The sequence below is a fragment of the Archocentrus centrarchus genome, chromosome 6 (assembly GCF_007364275.1).
Source record: "Archocentrus centrarchus isolate MPI-CPG fArcCen1 chromosome 6, fArcCen1, whole genome shotgun sequence".
Classification (NCBI taxonomy): domain Eukaryota; kingdom Metazoa; phylum Chordata; class Actinopteri; order Cichliformes; family Cichlidae; genus Archocentrus; species Archocentrus centrarchus.
The window spans coordinates 22,136,143-22,160,374 of NC_044351.1; the positions used below are offsets into that span (position 1 = coordinate 22,136,143).

General features: G+C 39.0%; 1 protein-coding gene across 1 annotated transcript in view; it reads right to left on the reverse strand.

Moving 5' to 3' along the window:
• The window catches only part of grm3 (glutamate receptor, metabotropic 3), a 44,190-nt gene extending 27,725 nt beyond the window's left edge, over positions 1 to 16,465 (reverse strand). Inside the window, exons 1-3 of the mRNA XM_030731322.1 lie at positions 16,379 to 16,465; positions 12,854 to 12,930; positions 5,465 to 5,524 (exon numbers count right to left, since the gene is read on the reverse strand). The gene's annotated coding sequence lies outside the window, so the exon portion shown is untranslated. The remainder of the gene's footprint in view (positions 1 to 5,464; positions 5,525 to 12,853; positions 12,931 to 16,378) is intronic.
• Between the last annotated feature and the right edge of the window lie 7,767 nt (positions 16,466 to 24,232).

Genomic DNA, 24,232 nt, shown 5'->3' on the forward strand with positions numbered 1-24,232 from the left:
ACTCTTGTCTACTTTTAGCGGAGTGCCATCGGGAGTGTCTTGACAGGCTTTATCACAGTGTGGTTTGGCAAACTGACAACTCAGGATGGCAGGCTGCTTCAAAGAAGTGCAGAGACAGCAGCAAAAAGTGTTTGGTCTAACTTCATAACGGTTACACCAAACAGTGTAACAAAACAAAGCCCAAAACATCATTAGGGACACCAACCCATCCAGCTCATGCCCTGCTCTTCTTCCATTTAAAAAATGTTACCAGTGCTTCAAATCTCATATCATCCCCTTGAACTTAATAACAGATGGAAACAATACTAGATCGCTAGATATCCCAGAATTCCACATTTCCTCTGTAAGATGAACAGTTCTTATGCTACTGCCAAAACTTTTGGACAGAGGAAGCACTCTATAAACATCATGAAATATCAACATAATTAATTCACAGACAAACCTCAACCTTTGCTGCTGTCTGGTTTGATGTAGAGAGACTCAGGGAGTGGGTATAGGTCTGCACAGCATCCTCTTGTATACAAACATAGTCTTCAACTGTCAGGCTGTCATGACAGCAGTAACAACAAAAGATAAGGTGTATACAAAATGCCCTCTAGCAAATGTAGACTGTATATAAAAGATGGATGTAGCTTCTGGGTCTGAAACCTGCGTTCTTTCTAATATCCAGTAGTGGGGGATATTAGAAACCTATGCTAGTGACAAAGCCCCTATATTTGAGCTCCTGTGGTTTATTGAGTAATGTTAGTTAAGCAAGCAGTAATTCTATGTTGTCTTCTGCTGATGCAGGGTGGAAGGTTTTTGGCAAAACTAACAGTATGGCTACATGTCAATGAGTTAAGTTGTCTAAGTTGTCTTAAATTTTAATCTTCCCAAGACCCATGTGAAACAATCCTGCAGATCACTAATAGAGATTACAAAACTTACCTAGTACTAGGGATGGCACGATACCACTTTTTTATGTCCGATACCGATATTTTACATTTGGCTATCGCCGATACCGATACAAATCCGATCTTTTTTGTATTATTATTTTTAAAAATTGTTTTTAAATGCCTGGATCAATTTTAGGTAAGTCAACAGTCTCTTACACAACAAAATCAAAATCTTTTAGTTGTCCCACATACAAGACTAAGGACCAGGGGGGCAGAGCTTTTCAGGCAGTGGCACCAAAGCTCTGGAACTGTTTACCACTCCATCTCCATTTAGCTGACTCTGTGGAGTCTTTTAAAAAACAGCTGAAAACTTTTCTGTTTAACCAGACTTTCTGTTGACTTTATTTTTATTCTTTTTCTTTTAATATGGTAATGTTACATTTTAACATGGTGTTTTCTGTTTTTTTTTTTTTTTTGGACATTGTGTTTTAATTATTGTACAGCACTTTGTGACTTTTTGTCTGTGTAAAGCACTATATAAATAAACTTTACTTACTTACAACAATCGCTCTATCACCTGAATTCTGTTTCTCCTATGTGAGAAGGTGATGCATTGGCTTATGGTATGTTGCAAATTTCATTAGGGCTGCAACTATTGATTATTTTAGCAATCGAGTATTTTATTGATTATTCCATCGATTACCCGAGTAACTGGATAAGAAATACTTTTTTCGTATTAACAGTTCATCTGCATATTTTAATTTCCGTACTGCAGTTTTTCCCTGTGTGAAACAAACAGGGTGGATGGAGCAGCTACAAAGTTCTCTTTTCTTCAATTACTGATCAGGTGGTTGATGAAGGACCTCCAGCTGTTTCCCAGTAAAGGTTTAATGGTGGTTACAGGGGGAAAAGCTTCATTTGGACACTAGAAATACATTTAGTCCACTCCATCTGAGCTCACCGGCTCCGCCTCTTTGCTTGTGCAGACAGACTGCACGTAAATCAGCTGACTGCTGCTGTTGCGTCATCAGTGTTTATGTTGAAAAACTAGGGGCTGCGTGAGCGCAATCTTGTAATACTTTATATTCACAAGCATTCTCCTAAATACGTTTCTACTGCAGGTCTATATTTAGTCACTAATCAGGGATTAAAGTATCAAAAATATTTTGACGGAGAAGAGGTCCTTCCGGTACCGGACGGTCACTAGTGCTAATAGCTGCGCTCGCTAGCAGTATGTCCGGGAGCTGACGTAGAGAAAGAAATAACAGCTGATTCTCAGCACAGCGAGCACAACACACAAACACGCAGAGAGCGGTGGAGGCGGAAAAACATGTCAGTGAACTTCATAGAATCTGAGGGTTGTTTTCTAACTCCTGATCCACTCCATTCCAGTAGGTGGCGGTAATGCAGCTCTAAGCTGGTTTGTTCAACCGCAGACCCACAAGAAGAAGAAGACGACCGAAAACTGCAATGCAGCTAATGTAACTTGTGTTACCAACTCTTGATGAGTTGGTAACACAATACAAAAAAGGCCTTTTAACCATAGAACTGCTGCTCACTGGCTATTTTCTCTTTTTTGGAACATTCTCTGTAAACCCTAGAGTTGGTTGCGTGGGAAAATACCAGTAGATAAGTAGTTTTTGGAATACTCTGCCCATTCCATGTTCCAAGTCACTTATATCACCTTTCTTCCATATTCTAATGCTCAGTTTGAACTTCAGCAGGTTCTCAGGTTTTTCAGATTATATGTCTAAATGCACTGGTTGCTGTCATATGATTGGCAGATGAGACATTTGTGTTGACAAGCAGCTGAACAGGTGTACCTAATGAAGTGCAGAACATTTGTTTATTTCCATCCATCCAAAGTGCCAAACTGCCTTGCTGATGTTTATTTTGTCCTGAAAAATTGTTTTGAAGGTATGATTAAAAACTGAATGCTATGTATAATGTAATGGTTTTTTTTTTTCTTTCAAATGCAGTGAAATAACATTTACGCAGGACTCACCCATAAATATATAAACAAATACATAAATAAATAACGTAAGTAAACAGAATTGTGGGCACACAAACCCTGACCTCATCACTAGAAGGGCTGATCCTAGCCTCACATGTTGTGAACCCCTAGAAACAATCCTGTCAGTTTCTCTGTGTCTTTGTGTTTGCATTTGGCCAATAAAAAGTCACTCATAAGACCCGAGTAAGACATGGCTTTCTTCTTTTAAATTCTGCCACTCATGCCTTTCTTGCAATCCTCGGGAGAGATAAGAAAGAAGCTGGAGGTTGACGTTGTGACTAGAAAAATCAATCTAGACCAAGGGGCAAGCTCATGGTAAAATTTCACTTGATTGCTTGTTTGTGTGTGTGTGTGTGTGTGTGTGTGTGTGCGCGCGTGTGTAAGAGAGAGTGAGAAAGTAAGTCTCCCCTCTTTAGTGGGCAGGTAGGAGGATGAAAGCTTCTCTTAGATGCAGGCAGCTCAAATTTTTCTGCAGGCGGCTGCCATACCTTTACTACTCTGCTCTGTGATATCACACATATACAGACAAGTGCACACACCCAGACAAACACCCACTCACACACGTGCACTCAAATACACATACACACACACACATCCACAAACACACACCTCTGTTTCTCTGAGGGGTTGACCTAAAAGCAGACTATTTCTATGTCTTAGCTTCCTTCTACATCAACCAACAGAGATCTGAATGAGTGTGGTCAAAAAAACATGCAAAAGACATACGGAATCCGGTTATATGATAAATAATAAATGCTTACTGTAGGCAAGGCGGGAGTACTAATACATCATTTGAACCATAAAATTTATATGATTTATATGGACATATATTATTTATATAACTGTGATGTTCCTGTCAAATTCTGACAGGAGATTACCTGACATGGATATTTAATTCCACTTAATTTCTATATTTTGGGGGGGACATTGGGGATGACACTGATGGTGTCTATGAAAGATTTATATCAATTCTCAGAGCTGTCACACATCCTTGATGTGTCTGCATTGGAGAGAAAAATAGATCCTCATTGAATGATTTCCAGTATTCCCCGAAAAAGCTGGAGTTCCTGGAAATATGGTCTTCAAATAAAAAAAATAAAATAAACGAAACTAAAAATAATAAATAATAAACACAAACTTGTATCATCATTAGATGCCACTTTAAATCTAACACATAAAGGAATGTTGTAGCGAGATTAGTTTTGAGGACACAGCACTGCAACAAGGCTGCAGACGTAGCTATGTGTTTGTTTTGAGGGTGTCTTTGAGTAAGCACATGCTCATGGATGTGTGCTGTGGAATTTTAAATTGTGTATTTATGTAGTTAAAACTATAACAGTTCCTCCAATGCACTGCTTTGACACTATGCTTTGCTATAATTGGCAGTTCTTGAGGTCAACTTCCCAGAAATGTGCCAAATAATATCTCCCAGCACTTTTACACAGCTCTCACGGTGTCCGCTGAAATTGAATGTTTGCTTCATTATAACCTCTTGGAAAGTTCCCAAACCCAGCTTCCTTTCTCAAGAGCAACTGTGCAAGTGAAGCACACACTGTGTAACAGAAAATCTTTTTGTCCCGTTTTTTTATTACTGAAAATGTTTCCAAGGAGGTTAAAGTAGAGCACAATAAACCTCAGGTTTTTCATGCAGAGCATTGACTGAAGATGCATTAAAATCCTTGATTTATATGGATGTATTAGTTAAAATGCTGAGTAGTTTTGACCTGAGCTTATTTTTGGAAACTGGAAACTGGTACTAACCTTAATAAATAATGAAATAACTCACCACAATTACATCACGAAACATAAATTTTCCAATGTGTGCCACAGTTTTCACTGAAATGGTACATGCATTTTCCCCTAATTTTAAGCAGCCATTGGTTGGACATCATCAGTTAGTTCATACAAAATTCATGCACTCAGGGATGATTGTAAACTAAAAGTGAATGCTGTTCTGTTGTACCTCCAGTTCACTCTTCACCCGAATGGAATATCATGAAACTGGAAAATCGAAATGCGACAGACGGCCGTTGATAAAATCTTTGTTTCTGAATGATTAAACCCTTAATTAGTGCCATGAAAGTACACACTATAATATTGCCTGTTTCATCTGCTTCATATTTAAGTATGACCAAACAAAACAAACAAAAGTATCTGTTGCCACCAAACAAAGCCCAAGGTAACAAAAGCAACTTACACCCTCTCCTACTACTAACACATTTTATTTGTTTATTGTGTAGAAAAAAGTACCCATAATTTAAAAAGTTTAAAACAAACAATTTTAGCTGGTTTTATAGAAGGTTATGTGCTGGCTTAATAATAATAATAATAATAATAATAATAATAATAATAATAATAATAATAATTATTATTATTATTATTATTATTATTATTATTATTATTATATTTTTATTTTTTGGGGGGCTAGGTATAGTAACTTAAAGCAAAGGAGATAAGCATTTCATCTGTTAAAAAAAAAATATATATATCCTCCTGTAAAACCACAACTTTATTTTTACAGTTTCATTACAGACTGCGCATTTACCTCAGCATACACAGATATTAACTGACTTACCTGAGTAGAAGAGGACAAGCGAAGACAGCAGCTGGCACATCGCAACATCATTGAAGACCCCTATTAGAGAGATATGGGGGGGGGGGGGGGGTGCACATAACGTAACGAGTAAATAATAGACAGAAAATAACAGCACTGTTAACTAAAAAAGAGAGCAGGAAAACTACTGACCCTTCTCCCTGGGAGCTATGATGCAGAGTAACATCTGACAGACAACCCTATTTCACCTCTGACCCTGCTCAAGTCAAGCCACGCTCCTCTTTTGCTTCTCATGTTACATCCTCTGTTTGCTCCAAGGCAACTTCCCTGCATCCCATCCTCCACCCTCTCCTTGCTGGTACTCCACTCTCCCCATTTATTTCCGCCTCCCTTACACCCACCGCAGCCCTCACTCTCCTTAACAGGCAGGGCTGCTGTGGATGACACGTATCCAGCTGAGAGCAGCCATGCAGGGTCGATGGACCACGGTACGCCGAGAGGAGAGATAGCCCCACAACCTGTGTGTATGTGTGTTTTATTTCCACTGAGTGTGTTTGCGTGCCTGTTTATCTGTCTATTACAGACCTGACAGAAGTGAAAGCTGCACCAATAACATGAATTTCACAGTATGAAAATACACTGTATGTACGTAAGTGTGTGAGTTCCTTCTTTCTTTCCTTTTTAAAAGAAAAAGAATGGATGCAGCATCAGAAGCTTTGTTACTGAACAACAGACCACTTAGAAGACCTGCACACTGTCAGAGCTTTATCAGTTAATTCATCAGTAGCTTTGTGTGTTCCATCCTCTTTCCATCTGTTTCTCCTTTCTCATTCTTGTCTTTTAAGGCCAAGTAAGAACAGTGGTACTTACTACTGTGTATGAATTGTTAAAGACAGTGTGCACGTGGCCTTTTCAAATTGTGTGAAAAGTGTACTTTTATTTTCACTCTTGCAAAACAATGACCTGCGTGTGTGCGTACATATGTGTGTAGAACTGGTGTCCTAGACTTCTGACAGTGTAACGGGTGCAATGGGCTGTGACCATTAATTATTTACAAAGTGCGTGTTAGGCAGGAAAGACTGATGATCCATAAATAGGACAGAAACATCTCACAAAATACAACAACCAAACAACGAGCAAGACATGATGCATATCCCTCCAGCCCTTTAGTGTTAGTGCATAAATCTACATGGCTTTAAAAAAAAAAAAAAAAAAAAAAAAAAAAGCTCTCATAAATGAGTTTGTATTAAAATTTTATAGGAATTTTATTGCTCAGCTTGCTATACCACCTTTTATTACCATTTACCAGTTAAAATCAATAATCAGGTACTCATCTCTCCCTTTCCTGTATTGATCAATAAGTGCATTCTGACCTCCATTAGGTTCCAAGGTTAAAGGTTGTATCATGATAGAAACATATAAATGGGCCTTATAGACAACTGCAATTGAAAATATCAGCCACATAGTGTCTGAACTTCAGTTTCACATATATAATTATATAATTTGCAATCCACCTGCTGTTCTAGACACAGAAGTAAATTCATAATGAAAACAAGTTTAACCTGTATAGTGCACTTTAGAGCCCCACAGGCTAGACTGTGCTCTCATGTGCAGTGGGTACTCCAAAAGGATCCTCTACTAAAAGAGCTTTTAACCTTTGAGCACCACACAAAGTCTGCAGTGGGAGCACTTAGCGCTCTATTTTTTGTACATTGTGGTACAGTGAGACCTAAAATGGTTTGGAATGCAAGAATTATAATTAACTGTGAGACTGCATTAATTGACAGAAAATGTATTAATAGTTTCATTTCAATTTCAGCTCCACTTCATTTAAGTCTTGTGTCAAGTTACAATGTGAAACAAAGTGTTCGAACATATAAAATATGCAGATTTTATGTTTTTCTCTGTTTTATTCAGCATGCATATTCAGTAAATTGGTTTCAGTTTTTGATAGTTGATTGCACAGAAAAAAACAGCAAAATCTCCCTGGAATCTGAGAAACTGTGATGGACTTATTTTTTTTTTACCCCCACTTACATTTCATTGACAAAACTAAAACAAAAATAACTGAGAAATTATTACATTGTGTTGAACATAAATGAATATTTTATACTTTCCCACTGAGTTTCAATCAGCTGGATCTATGTGTGCATATTCCTTGAGTTTTGTGATCTACAACACATCTGACTGCATGATTTAAACATTAAAAAATGTCTGTTCAACCTAAAAACAGACAAGAGGGTGGGGTGATGGGGATATGCAAAAGCATTCATCAGACCTGCAGTTTATCACTATAAAAGGCAGTGGCCCTGTCAGAAGGAGAATTACCCCTCAGTGGATTGCATCTATCAACCTAACTGTCATGTAATGACCCTATGAGACATCATGATGCATCAGTCAAACTCGCCATGGCACAGATCTTGTAGCATCCTACTTAATTCATGTTCACACAGCTTGCCAGTCTGTCGTCACTGCGGTCGATACATGAGGTGCACCGTGCTTTAACAGACAGGTAGAGAGTAATGGAGTGTTGACCACAGTATAGGCTATCTCAGCCAGTTAGAAGAGTACATTTAATTGACTTGGACAGAGACAAAAGCCTTTCAGATAGGAGTAATGTTGGTTGGCTTTGCTTGATTTCGGTTAGGTGGTTATGTGAAAAAACCAATTACTGCCGACATTCCTCACTAATTATTAGAATTTAAATGATGTACGCAGTTTATGATTTGCCCTCCCACATTAGCCCTAGAATCCTCTTCATCATAATCGTGAAATTCATTGTTCCCACATCAGCATAATTAGTTTAACCTACTGAATTTCCCCCTTTTATGTGTCTAAATTTACACAACAGTTATTTAACTATATAAAAAAGCTTGATTTTGTGTTTTTACTTGTGAATATTATATTTTATTGTATGTTTATTTGTATATTTAAAAGCAAGCAAGGATTTTTTTTTTTATCCAAGTTACCAAATTAATTTTCAAACTAAGACAAAAATCCCAAAACAAAACAAACACATACTCACAAGAAAATGCTGAAAACTCAACACTGTGATATCTGGAGAATGCTTTGAGCACAGCTGTATACATGTAAGAGCTGAAGTGAGGGTTTTTAGGTATCTAGTGAAACATAAAGTTTATTGTGTCGTTTATGTCAAATGTCAAATTTGGAGTTAAAGCCATTGAGTCAGTAAATTCTGAAAACAAAATGAATCCAAAACAATCTTCCTTTTAGGCAAAAACCTTACAAAACAAACACTCACAGACCACTTTATGAAGTACACCTTGCTTGTATTGGATTGGACCCCTTTGGTCTGCAGAGTTGTGTTAATTTGTCATGGTATAGATCCTCAGAGATTTTTATTCAGCAGAAAGACTTGTCAGACCAGGCATTGTTTTTCCAATTTTCTATCGTCCAATTTTGGTGCGCCTATGCCAATTCTAGCCTCAGTTTCATGTTTTCAGCTGACAGAAATGGTACCCGGTGAGGTCTTCTGCTGCTGTAGCCCATCCACTTTAATTTTTGATATGTTGCATAGTCAGAGATGCTTTTCTGCATACCTTGATTGCAACAAGTGGTTATTTGAGTTGCTGTTGCCTTCCTATCAGCTCAACACAGTCTGGCCATTCTCCTCTGACTGCTGGCATCAACAAGGCATTTTCATTTAGAGAACTGTCACTCACTGGATATTTTCTCTTTTCTGGACCATCCTCTGTAAACCCTAGAGATGGTTGTGTGGGAATATATCAGTAGATCAGCAGTTTCTAAAATACTTAGACCAGCCTGTCTGGCACCAATAACAAAGCTATGTTCAGAGTCACTTAAATCACCTTTATTCCCCATTCTGATGCTCAGTTTGAACTTAAAGAGGTCATCCTGACCATGTCTACGTGCCTAAATGCATTGAGTTGCTGCCGTGTAATTGGCTGATTACGTATTTTTCGGACTATACGTCGCTCCGGAGTATAGGTCGCACCAGCCAAAAAAATGCATAATAAAGAAGAAAAAAACATATATAGGTCGCACTGGACTATAAGTCGCACTTTTTTTTGGGGGGGGGGGGGGGGGGGGGGGGGGGGTTGATAGAATCCGAGACCCAGAGCAGAAATTCCATCTTGAACGGCAATTTAAAATAATAATGGATTAAAGAACAGGACGAACACGGTTACGCCTACGTTATGCTAACGTAGCACATTCAGCTACATGACGCACAACGAACACGTGTTCGGTATTGTAACGTTGTAAACACACTTCCAAAGTCGGCGATATTCACAACAAAGGTCGTCTTTATTAACAGAAAAACGGCTGCTGTAGGCCACAGCCACGCCAACCACAACTACAACAGCGGAACAGCAACACACACACAGGCAAGCTCTCGGTCTTTTTCTCTCTCTCCATGCTGCCTTCACGAACCTCCCGAACAGTCCGAAATCCCACAACATCAACACGCTCTCTAACTAAGAGAATCGCTACAGTATGTTAACGTAACATTAAGTTATTCAGATAACCATAGCATAAAGAACATACTAACAAGTTAACCAAACCATCAATCCATTGAATTCTTCATCCTCGGTGTCACTTCTAAACAATTCCGTACACTCCGTAGACGAAGCGCCGCTTCCTCTTCTGTGTCGCGTTAGTCAGACTCGTCGTCAGCTGCAGTTCCAATTATTCCAGCCTTTCTGAATCCCAACAGGATGGTTTGTCACTGAAGCCCATGTTTTCTTGATCCATCCAATGACTTCCAGGAAAGTTGGGTGGCGCATTCTCCCAGTTGCCGTTAAGCTGTGCTCTCCATCCATCATCCACTGCGCCCACAGGTTACGCAAGACTGCCTTAAAGCTGCAGTTCACGGAGATGTCAAGTGGCTGGAGTATTTTGGTTCATGTGTTATAAATGTCACATATACGTCGCTCCGGAGTATAGGTCGCACCCCCAGCCAAACTATGAAAAAAAGTGCGACTTATACTCCGGAAAATACGGTAGATATCTGCACTGACAAATGATTGAGCAGATGTACTTAATGAAGCAGCTGATGAGTGCATAGTTGTTTTCAGTGTTTTTGCTTTAAGACATTTATACATTACAGTTAATTCACAATTGAGTAATAAATGTTTGATGTACACACTACAGTTTCAACTTACGGCAGTACGCTGCATCTACTATAATTTATTGATTACTTCACAATGACATTCACAGCTCTCATGTAGTTCCTAGGTGTGTGCCAGATGCCCACACAGCAGTGAGCAAGGAAAAGTTGAGTGGTCAACTACAGAGCAATAAGGGTGAATACAGTATGAACAATGTAGTTACTATACCTGATGCAACAGGGGGGAAAGGTTACTGTGGCCTAAACCTGAGAGAGAGGCGCTTTACATTGCTGGCAGAAACTGTGTGACAGGAAGTTTTGCATTGTCAGAAAAGGCATGGGGACTGTAGGCATTTTTATATAGGAAATTCTATGTTGTATAGATATAACTTGACTAAATATCCCTAAATGCCACTGCTGACCACTGACATGAGATAAAGATGTTGAACTGACGCTATGGCACTAATCACAGGTTTAGTTAAAATAATGATGAAGCCAGTAACTGAACCTCAGTCCATTTTAAATCACATATTCACAGACATAAGTGATAAAAAAAACTCAGCTGCTGCTGCTATCACACTACCAAAGGGAATATAAAACACTAACATTTACATACATAATGACTTGTACTGCTGTTTTTTCCATTTTCAAATTTCCTGTTCCAAACCCTAACCCAGTTTTGGATCTTCATCTGGTTATGATGCTGTATATTATCAGCTATCAGTTAAAACAGCTGTTATTTGGCATCAGATGACAATGGCTGTAATTCAGCAACAAACGATCTAGAAATGTCATGACATCTGCTCTATGTAACTTTTACTTTGTAATGATAGCAGCTACTGCATGACCATGAAGCCACCTTTCACTATCCACTTCGCACATTCTCACACACACAGTTTCCCTCCTCAAGATCATAATTTATTAACAAGTCTGATCTCTCTCTGAGACACACCATCACAGCTGTACATCCCACTGCCCTTTCACTGCCTCATCCCCTGAGCGTATTTATGCATGTAGTGAAGAAGGGATGTCAGTGAACAAACATTGTAGTGTGCACGCAGTGTACACACATGCGTGCTGGTAAGTGTGTGTGCGCAGCTCAGTGTATGCTGTGACTGTAGTTAATGATGAGAGGTGAGCTGTGGGAAGTAGCAGTGATTTCCAAACACTTCTCTGTTTCCTCACTGGAGCATAACAGTGGAAGGATCATGTTGAGCACAGCAACAGTGTTTTTATAAAGAAAAAAAAATAACTGGAAAGACCCTCAAAGAAAGAACTTCAGGAGGCCTTTGAGAACAGACTGAAGGACCTATTTTTTTATGTTAATTACTACTCCCTACATTACTAAAAACAGCAAATATCTACAAAAATAAAACTGTTGAACAAAACAAACAAACCAAAAACAGAAACAAAACTAAACCTAACAAAAATATAGTAGAAAAACAAAAATTGTACACAAACATGTCAAAGTAACTTTTTTCTGTCTAAACTCTTTGATGCGTTCCTGTGCCTTCTAGGATTCCTTAACTTATATCATTGTAATAAATAATATGTCCCATCATTTTATTTGTCAATAACTGTCTTACAGCCACAAAAAGTATGTCAGAGAAACATTTTATAAAAGTTAGACATGCTAGACATGTTTTTGGGGGAGTGCAGGAGTAATGTCCTAATTTTCAGTTCCTGGGAGAGTCAAAATCCAAATATGAAAGAATTTGGAGATTTAAAAACTTCCCTTTTAAACTTGGCTGGTATTAACAACCAAGTGAGCAAGGCCCTGATACTGGCATGGCATGCCTTGTTGTTAGCAAAGTTAGCAATGTGCAAATTTAAATGTGGGGGTACTGGAAATCTGCTCATTAGGACAGAACCTCCAATAATGTTATTGTTGAAGGTTAATTGTAATATATTATGATTTTTGTTTATTTCTAGGATGAAGCTAACATGAAAGTGATAGTGCTGTCTTATTATGATCTGATGTATAGTACATAAAATTGCAGTTAGAAAGCTGAATGCAAATATTAAATTCATGGAATAATGGACTGTTGTAATGTAGTAATTGCATTTAATTATTTAATAGACACTTGCTTATCTATTTATTTGTGGACATGCCACTGGTTGGTCACAAGTTTCATAGACAGAGACAGATAACCATTCATACCTATGACAATTCAGAGTCAACTGTTAACCTACATGTCCATGACAGACTTGGAGCAGACTGAAACAAGTACAAGGAGAACATGGGTCATGAACATATTTATTAATTAAAAGCGGTGCATTTGTCCTTTGCATAAAACAAGACATTAATTTTGATTACCCACCTGTCTGCTTAGTGTGTTAGACTCTTCTTGACTTTACTGAGATTAGATCCCATGTTTTCATTCCCTCATCTTCAGTTCTGATGAGCACATGGAACCAGAAAGAGAAAGATAGCACAAAAGAGGAAAAGTCATGATTCCACATCAGCTTAACAAATCTAAAACATATGAAAATACAGTTAATTTCATTTATACCTATGTCTAAAAGACAGCTTACAAAGACTTCGAATCATGAAGAAAAGAATTCAGCACCATGGACAGTGACACAAGAAAAGCACTATGCTCTTCTAAGAAACACCTGAGCGTCAAAGGTACTCATGGAAATGCTGCTGACCAGTTTAAATTAATGTTACTGTAAAAAAGAAGCAAATACTGGTAATTCACTGACAGTGCCAGCTTTTTTGTTTGTTGTTTCATCAAATATTTTAAAATGAAAATATCCTTGAGAAAAAATTCAAGATGCAAAAGAAATTTTTAACATATACACAAACAATTAACTATAAGATTAAAAAAAAAAGAATGTAGATTATTATATGTAATTATTTATTTTCCACTCTGCAAGGAAAGAAGGATGTTTGGGAAAGCACCGCTGTTAGCCACACTTATCAAACCATGGCATTGTGTATGGATAATCCTCTTCACTCTGCACCACACATTTCAGCGACATTTCAAATGTTAATTATATAATATGATTAACTGTTTCAAATACTTCTAAAAATATGCAAAAATTATGTTATATATTATATTTTGCTCAATTTTGACAGGTTTCTAAATGTCCTTCCTGTTACACCAGTCAGAATTATTCCCCTTATTCAATCAACTAGTAAATTAGTCACATAAATATATAAACAAATAAAACTGCATTTGGGTTGCAGCATATTCTCATCATATCACAGACAAATACTCCAGCTAAAATATTTTAAAATGTATTCAAATCACCTTCTATTAAAGGTTTCTGTAAAAGGTTTTGTCCTTTAAGATGTATGTTAGTACTGGTTGACTTTTAACTGATCATGTCAAAAATATAAAGACATAATGTCTTTAACAAAACACTCTTGCAGCAAAATCCACTTTTTGCTCTCTATTTTCGAACAGCAGTTTAATGTACACCCGTCCATTGGTGACATATAGTCACCAACTTGCAATTAAACACACCTCCGTCTCCGTCTGTCACACACAATCCTGTCAAGCTGCTGAGCAGGTATGTATCAGGATGTTAGAGCTCCCTACAGCACATATGGCTGTAGCTGCAGAAAAGAGGTCATGATATAGGTGGTGCTCTAGAAATTTCTATGGATACTTTGATATATTTCCAATGCACAAGTCGCTTTTGGACTTAACAGCTAATAACTGCCACTGTGCCCCATGAATAATAAAACATTTTAAATGTCCCATAAAAGCTTAAAGAACTGACTATCACATAAATTCTCATCATAATCTCTCATTTATGACTTTAGAAAAAGGCCTTTGGTTAATGTGCCAGATTTATGAGAAAAACATACAAACCTATCAACGCGCCATAGAAAATATCAACCCATATTTAACTCAAAATCCATGTTGCAACGCACTCACTCACACACACACACACACACACACACACACACACACACACACACACTTTCCATACAGTTCAGTTAATTGTAGCATGTGGAAGGGACATGGGCATTTCTACACACATACAGTACATACAAACATCCAAAAGCACAATCGCAAGCTTCTCTGGGGACATTTACTAGTAAAATCCATCCATTCAGCGGGAGAAATTTTCAGCTGCATTACCCACAGATAAACATCTCCTGATACAGAAGCATAAATACATTTACACATAAGCATGTGAACATAAGTTAAACATTTAACATGCCACCAAATCCCCACCCATCATTGTGATCATCTCCTACACCATGTTTCACCCTCCAACAAGCACATGCAAAGAGACTCGATGTGCAGACTATCTGTACATTTATGGAATTATACTTAGTTTTGCACCAAGTTTCACAAAAAAAGTTAAATCACAACCAAAGAAAATCTGAATTTACACTCAAACATGCTTTATATCAGTGACGGCATCTAACATAAAGAAATTATAAAATCATTAATTATAGAAACATGAATATCTTATATTAATCTGAAAAAGCATGTACAGTAGCTGTCATTTAACACAAGCTAAAAAGACATGTTCATGTAGAGGAAACATTTATGTATGTGTGTGCATACACTCTTCTCTAATAGAGCAACATAGTTAATTTCAAATTCTCATTGCTCTTTATTTAGTAAGCTTATGATTTTGATATTGTAATTCTAATACAGCTACAAAAAAAATACTGTGCGATTATCACAGGGAAATTTCACCATGCTTTGATAAAATTGTACATCATCTAGTAGTTCTCTATTCAATTCTGTAACTCCAATATAACAGAAACATTATTTTATCCTTGCCTGCTACATATCATTTCAGTAAAATATCACCTTTTGGCTGAAATGGATTAAAACTTCACAGACTAATCAACACACGGATGCATGCTTCAGCATGGGTGTTGTTGGACAGGAATGATGTCTTTTCTGAAGTGTGGCCAAAATGCACTTCAGTGTGATCGCCAATAAAAAATACAAAACAGAAAATACACACAGCTAAATGCATTAGTTAAAAAAAAAAAAGAATATTATAGAGCATTAATTACAGCTAATTACAAGCCCTCTTGGGTGTCACAAACACGCACCTACTCTGCATGAATCCGACCATGGGCCATGATTTTTCATTGTTTTTAAAACTGTGTAATTTCTAGTTGTTTTTCTAGTAGAGCGTAGAAGACAAAGCAGTAGCCAGGAACGACATGTGGGTTTGGCTTTATGAAACAATATGTTTATCCATTAACTAAGTTCTGCTTGCCCTCTACGCTTGTTAGCGAGAGATATGAAATTGCTGGTGAGTCTGTCTAAAGCCAGCAGATTATACATAACAACTAATGTGGAAATTCATATTTTGCTTGCTCTACCTTTAGTGCAGGTCCACTCGCCTCTCCTCTAGCGCAAGGTGTGAAGGGTTTCCTTAGATGCAAACGTAAAGTAACACTGATAAACAATGACCAGATCCAGTTATTCAGATCCACCTGTATGCCTCTTTTCAAAGACTACCCGCCCATCTTTCCCTGGGAAGCCTAAAGCCGGGGGACATGCCTCAGTGCGGTGTGTCTGAACCCAAATAACTTCTCCGCGAGGAGTGAAATACGCAGCTGCAGATACTCTTTGTTTCACCTTCTGTATCTTTATCGTGCATCTGCTGCAGAGATTAGCAACCATTTTCCCCCCACTGACACAACCCGCGATCACTGAATGTGACTGAAAGAAAATAAGAACCACGTTTATGCAGAACTACAACTGGGTGTTTAAATCCTGCGCAAAGTTCAAAGCAAATTGCTCCCTACAGTAGGATTGGCTGACGTGCGCTTGAACGCTCCCGGACTGTCAATTCTTTCACTGCACTCTGACTGCCACTGACTACCAGTAAGGAATTTGTTATATTTGACCTACCTTGACGGCTTCAATCCTTGAAAGGTTGCGCACAAATCTCAAGCTGCTGGAAGTTTGACTTAGTCTACTCCTGATCCCTCGGAGGAGTCGCACTGAGAGAGAGGATGGGCGCCACTGCTCCGCGCGCCAGCTCTGTGGATGTGTGTGTGCGCGTGCGTGCGTGCGAGCGTGCGTGCACCAGAGAGGAGAGAGTAAGTGAGAGCGAGAGAGAGAGAGAGAGAGAGCGAGAGAGAGAGAGAAACAACAGACAAGCAGAGCTGAAGCCCCTTGCCAAAGGATGCTTCAGTCTCCTAGCAACAACAATCGATCTGGCAAGGAGACATTTTTATTGGATAAAAAGAAAACTTAGCCACTCACCCCCCCCCCCCCCCCCAGCACATGTTTACCACTCAGAACAACAACTCCAGCTTTAGTGAGTGAAGACAGAGAGTGAGAGAGTGAGAAGAGAGGGGGAGAGAAAAATGCTCCAAAATAGATGTTTTACGTGTGTAAAGGTGCAGAGTGAGACAGAATTTGTTGGCATTCATCTGCCCTTGCACCCTGACTCAAAACACATAGGCAGTGGTATAAAAATGCCTATTCACTTTTTTATTTCATGCAAGCGCTATTAATGTTTAAGTACATTATTACACTCAGTGATGTCAATGAGAGAACAGCACGAACCATGTTGCCCATGCTTCAGCTTGTTCAGGCATATTTGAAGAGTAGGACATTCACTCCTGGAATTGTGACTAGAAGTTTACGTCATAATATTGTCCACAAGTTAGGCGTCAGTCTCTCTTACCCTTATATTTCTCATCAGGAGAAGAAAACAAGGGTGACATTCATCAGTGTGTGTGTGTGTGTGTGTGTGTGTGTGTGTGTGTGTGTGTGTGTGTGTGTGTGTGTGTGTGTGTATAGGTGTGTGTTTATATGCGTAAATGTACACAAGCATCTGCGTATCTGTACAAGTATGATTATGCACATGGAGTCATTAGAATGCAAGTATGCAAGTGTGCAGCTCCTATTGAACAGAAAATCCTCTTCACGCATGATTGAGTCACAGAGCGTCCTCTCTTTCTACTCAACACCGATACACCCAGAAATGCACATTACACTCTACACACACCATTACAGGCACTCAGACTAAGGTCTGATTTTTGTATTGTAAAGTTAGTCAATTGCATAGAGATACCCCGTTTGAGGACTTGCTCAAAGCTGTTTGTCATTGCAGCTAAAGGCCGCAGCATGTTGTTTTACCTCTTTTATATGGAGATGTACGACACAGAATTTTCTGACTAGCTCTCACTTTTTTCCATATCTGTGATGCATGATGCTACATGGCATAAGAAAACTCTGATATTAAGTTGTGGTTGGGCAGAGATTTATTAGTTGACTGAAGAAGAAAGGGTAAGAGCATCCACTTCACACCTCTGTGAAACACACATGCATGGGAAAGAGGTGGGAAATGCACACACTCTCACTTGTGCCCAGTGTCAGTCACAGCTTTCTCGGACTTCATTCCTCATCCCTGCCGTTCCAGCTCAGAGATGCTGGCTACTCTAATAAAGGCCTCATTGTCTGGATGGCATGCATATATGCAAAAAGCCTAGAAAGCCAGCTTTGTCCCATAAGGGTCACTCAGCTTGAGAGCTTTGTGCCAGGCCTTTCCCCACTGACAGCACAGTCAGAAAGAAAGAAAGAAAGAAAGAAAGAAAGAAAGAAAGAAAGATAAATGAATGTGATAGATGGCAACTATGGACATCCTGAACGTCTCTATATTAAACTACCCCATGAATCCTGGTATGTGTATTTGTAGAGGAATTTAACATTTTTGCCTTATCATGGTGAACTGCTCCAGCTCATGCAGCAGGAAATGGGTCCACTGGGATTATGTTTCCTCCTTCTTTGATTCCCCACAGATTGTTTGTGTCCATGCGCTAATAGAATTAACCATGCTTCATTTCCCATGGTCTTCTGTCCTGTCTTGGCCTCGTGATGGATGGAGCTTCACACAGAGGAGCGAGTGTGCTTAGAAGCGTGCCCAGTGTTGGTCAGACAACGGGTCTAGTTACAACCACAAGCGTCCATTTGCTTTGGTCAGTGTGGTCACTTGTGATATTGGCAAGTGGACAAAAGAACTCCTAAAAATGTGAAGCTTGAGGCTATTGTGATATCAATTCAACTTTAGGGAAAATTCTGTTTGACAGATTTAAAAAAGTTTATTTTTTATTAAGTCTTGTGGTTAAGTCTTGTTTGTTCAGATGCAACTTTACAAACCTAAGCCATGCTGCCATGTTCCTTTTAGAGAGACGAGGCTTCCAAACAAGCCATACTTGCTCAGTCTTTTTTTTAGTTATACTTTCCTTAACTGTAACATTTAGCATGCTAACTGAGGCCTCAAATATAGCTCTTGGGTATTTTGCAGTTTCTCCAAGCATTGTTTGGTCTGTGGGGTGCATTTGCTGGGACATCTGCTCCTGGGAAGATTGGCAGCTGGATTGAATGTTTTCCACTTGTGAATAATCTTTCTCACTGTAGAATGATGGACTTCAAATTGTTTGGAAATGGCCTTATGACCTTTCCCAAATTGTCTGGCAGCAACAATTGCTTCTCTAAGATCATTGCTGATTATATTAACCCACACCTGAATGCTCTAGACCAGCAAACTACCAAAATGTCTGCTTTTATAGAAGTGATCACACTTGATGATGATCAGTTAATCAAGTGCCTTTGATTAGCAGCACCCGTTTGCTACTTACCCTCTTAATTCATTAATTTTTATGGAAGCAGTAAGAACAGTTTTTTCCCCACACTGATTCTGCATTTTTGGCTTAGTTTTTTTTTTTTTTAAATAAATAATGATGCTGTGTAATATATCATGTAATGTTGTTCATCTGAGGCTGTAATGTTGTTCATCTGAGGCTGTATGTATCTTTAATTTTAATTTATGTCCTGATACATAAAACCTGATACATAAAACCTTGGAAACTAAATGTTCTTTTTCATATGAATGTACTTCAGATGCTTTGGAAACATCATAATACCTTTCAATGCCTCTGTAACCCTGGTTTTTTTTGTTTGGTTTGAATACTTCCTCGACACTATTCTGTTCAGTTTCTTAGACCACGTTCAAAAGATCAGAATCATCTGTTCAGAATAGCATAGACACTGTCACAGTCGCTAGTTCACAAAAATCTGACACTGTGTGGCTGTCATTTGAAAACAATGTTTATATTTGGAAATTAAGACGCATATCAAATTTGCCCTGAATTTGTTTTAGATGAATAGGTAATAACGTGTGTGTTTGGGATTGTGTATCACATGGTTCATGTTGTTTTTGGCTGTTTATGGCTCCTAACAGGGGGCTGGTCTCTAATTATCCTGGTTACAGAGGCATGGCCAACAGACTGTGGGCCAAAAACACTTCACAGGACGTGCACTGACCTGTCTCATGTTCATCTGCTCATCAGTCACCCTCTCCACACACACACACACACACACACACACACACACACACACACACACACACACACACACACACACACACACACACACACACACACACACACACACACACACACACAAAACTTTATGCTGAATACTTTGTCACTGACTTACCTCACACAGCCTCAGTGTGGCATGTTTTACACCCAAACATTATTTTCTGCTATGCAAATGGGCAAATTCCTAATAATTCTTTGAGTTCTCATTGTGTTTTATGGTTCATTATTTTTGACACTCCTTGTTGGTGATGCCATGTGTTAGAATACCAAGGTCCCCACCTTTGCTGGATGCCAGGTTTACCGCACAACCTACCCAAGTGCCCATACATATGATTAAATATGTTTGACTCCTGGGCTGAGGTTGGTAACATAGTCAAGAAAATCGTCTGTGGTAAAATGCCATGTGTGGATGAGATTTGTCGTAAAAATAATTGGGCAGTAATGCCTGCCACACCATTTCAGTATCATGTGGAGGGTGGGGACAGTACCTGTGGAGCAAAGGCTGGTGGACTGAGGGTGTGCGTTAACTATCAGAGTATCAAGCTGTTCAGCCTATCCAAGAAAGTTTATGCCAGAGTCCTGGAAAGGAGGCTCTGAACTGTCAAACTGCAGATTCAGGAGGGGCAATATGGATCATGTCCAATATAGATGTTTTTATGGACTTGTAGTTGGCTTATGGCCATGTCCCCTAAGTATTTCTACATTGGATTCTAAAGGACAATGGGGTATGGGGACCCCTTGATGCAATCCAATTTTCATTCATACTTCATGCACTCACAGATTAATGAACAGGATCTCAAGGCAAAATTGGGATGAGAAGCATGTCCAGTTCTCTCTCTGTTTCTTGCAGTTGATATGGTTCTTTTAGTTTTTTTAGATCGTAGGCTTCAGTTGCTTCACTTGGGACTGTTTGAAGCTGAGAGTGATGAGAGTTAGCACCTCCAAATCTGAAGCCATGGTTCCCTGCTGGAGTAGCGTGGATTGCTTGCTTCATGCAACAAAAGGACTTTTATGATGAAGTGGGAGCTTAGCTGGAAGTCAAAAAGCTCACCTACAATCATGAGCTCTGAGTAGTGACCAAATTATTTAGATTGCAGAAAAGTGTGACATGGCTCAACCTTTGGGGTAGACCTGCTGCTGCTTCTTTGTGTTGAAAGAAGTTGATATATAGCCTGGGAATGCCTCAGGAGGGACTGGAAAATGTTGGGGAGAATGATGTCTGTAATTACTTTCTCAGCCTGGTGCAATCGCAGCCCCACAAAAATAGATGAAAAAATAAAATCTGTGAACGTATCGCAGTTCATAAAAACAAAGAAACGAAAAATATCTGTGTGTCTGTCGATCTATAAAATCATGAAATGAAGAATATTTAATCAAAGAAATAAATATAAAAAAGAACCAACCATCCTAGAAACAAACAAATGCAAAGTGGAATAAACAATAACAAACAAACACAAAATAAAATAATGAGCCTTTACTCTTAATTGTAGTCTTAATCTGTGATCAAAATCCAATTTAAACATGCAAATGCCTCTATGTGTTTTACACACTCTATGTGTGTTTTCAGGTATATGTATACATACACACACAGAATGTGTATAGTATCTGAGCTGGCCTCTCCTCTGAGCTTTCCCACCACGACCACAATTCATTAGTAATTGACCGCAGCAGCCTCACTCATTAAACATTAACAGGCTACTGGTGAATAATTGATTAATGATATGAGGCGATCTGCAGCAGCATTCTGACAATAAGAGTGCATAGATGATATGAAGAAGAGGCCCAATCAATGTAACTCAAAGACTCTCACACATGATGCAGATATATATTCACTTACCTGTTTATTTAATTACTCATAATTCAATTAACTTGCTGGTCAACTACAATTTAGTTTTTAACATGTATAAACATACAGTGCATGCATATTTTAATGGTATTTTGAATGCTGGAGACAGTTGGAAACAAACTGACTTCTAATCCCATTTTTAACTACAGATCTAGGAATAATTTTACCAAAGTTGTGCTTTAAAAGATAAAGATATATATATTTTTAATGTTCATTGCTGAATCCTAATTTCTTAGAGCAAAGACTTTGAACTTTGTCATCCCCCAACTGGTGCTCATGCAAGGTTTTTTTTAGGGCCCGAGCACGAACTGTGCGAAGGCCCTATTGTAATTGCTTCGTTTATTATTATTTTTTTTTTTTTTTTTTTTTTTTTTTTATTATTATTAGGGCCCGAGCACGAACTGTGCGAAGGCCCTATTGTAATTGCTTCGTTTATTATTTTTATTATTTTTTTTATTTTTATTATTATTCAGGCAAATGAATTGGCTTTTTGGGGGCTTTATCATATTCAAAAACTCATGAAACTTTGCACATGCATCACACCTGGTGAAAATTTAAGTATTTTAATGGGCTCGGGCAAGGGCGCGCCCAAATGGCTCGCTAGCGCCCCCTAAACTGGAGCCCCACCGCTGTGTTTCACGTACATGAATGAAACTTCATACACATGTATATCATGTCCAGGCGCACAAAAAATCCTCTTGGAGCCATGCCCTAAACCCAACAGGAAGTCCGCCATTTTGAATTAATTATGCAAATTTGGCGATTTGCAGCCCTCACACTTTCTCTAATAACTCAGAGGTTTTAGACGTTATCATCTTCATATTTGGTTTGTCTAACCTACACCCCCAGGGGAATCTAAATCTCGAAAATGGTGAGTTTTTGCCAAGGGGGAGGGGTCCTTATGCCCCTTTGACCTTTGATCATTCGCCATGAAAATTTGATTGCCTCTCATTCATACCTACATGATCCAATGTGCATCAAACTTCTCCAGTAGGATGAGGGTGCCCCCCTGAACACATACATATGACAATATTTAATATCAGTCGCAGCGCCACCTAGTGGGAACAGGAAATGTCATATTTTACACTTGGAGGTCCAGCTCCAAGGTGGTTTAGCAGAACCATCTCAAATTTCACCTGGAAAGCCTTAAGAAGTTGGACTTACTGTGTTTTCAAAACTGTGAGTTTTTGACAAAAGGGCGTGACCCTTATGGGACGGCAAAGTTCGATGATTCGCCATGAACACAAAAATGGCTGTAACTCAAAGCCAACTTGCCCAATCTGGCTCAAACTTCAGTGGTGTGATAAGCATGCTGCCCTGAACACACTCATATGCATAAAGTCCATAAACGTTAGAGCGCCGCCTAGTGGCAGCTCGGAATATCTTAAAATAGCAAGTTTTTTGAGTAGCCCCGGAGCTACGTTTTCTCTACATGTATGAAAATGTACATGCTCGTGTAACATACTAAGACGTACAAAAAAGTCTCTTGGACCCATACCCCAAACCCTACAGGAAGTCGGCCATCTTCAATTGAAGGTGTCAATTTTTGCGATTTCCACGCCTGCTATTTGAACGAACTTGTCCTAGGGCATTTCACCCAGTGACACCAAATTGGCTCCAGATCATCTACACAAGTAGCCCATCAAAAGTTATTCAGGGTTTTGTAGAATATTGAACGGTGTTGCCATGGCAACCCTCTGAATTTGGACTTTTTTCAATTTCAAATTCACAGAGATTATAAACATCAGCCCCTGGGCTGTGCTTTCTCTATGTACCTGAAAATGTGCCTGCTGATGTAAAATGCTAACATCTACAAAAAAGTCTCTTGGACCGATAGCCGAAACACAACAGGAAGTCAGCCACGTTCACTTTAAAGTGTCATTTTTGCAGCATTTTTCGCCTTTTCCAGGCCTTTTTGCCTCAACTCCTCCTAGGGCATTTGACCCAGTGAGACCAAAATGGCTCCAGATCATCCACACAAGTAGCCCATCAAAAGATATTCATGATTTTGTAGAATATTGAACGGTGTTGCCGTAGCAACCCTCTGAATTTGGACTTTTTTTCCATTTCAGGCCCAGATAGGTTCTAAACATCAGCCCCAGGGCAGTGCTTGGTCTGTGTACCTGAAATCGTGCATGCTGAAGTAACATCCTAAGACGTACAAAAAAGTCTCTTGGACCGATAGCCGAAATCCAACAGGAAGCCTGACATGTTCTAATTAAGGTTTCATTTTTGCAGCATTTCTCACATTTTTCAGGCCTGCTATTTGAATCATCTTCTACTACAGCTTTTCATCCAGTCACACCAAAATGGCTCCAGATCATCTACACAAGTAGCCCATCAAAAGATATTCATGGTTTTGTAGAATATTGAACGCTGTTGCCGTAGCAACCCTCTAAATGTGGGATTTTACTCATATACCACAGTGCACCAAATTGTTACATCTCTGACATACATTGTCCGATGTGCCTCAAACTTCACAGGCTTAATGGGAGGGTAAGGGAGACTGGACACACCCCTCTA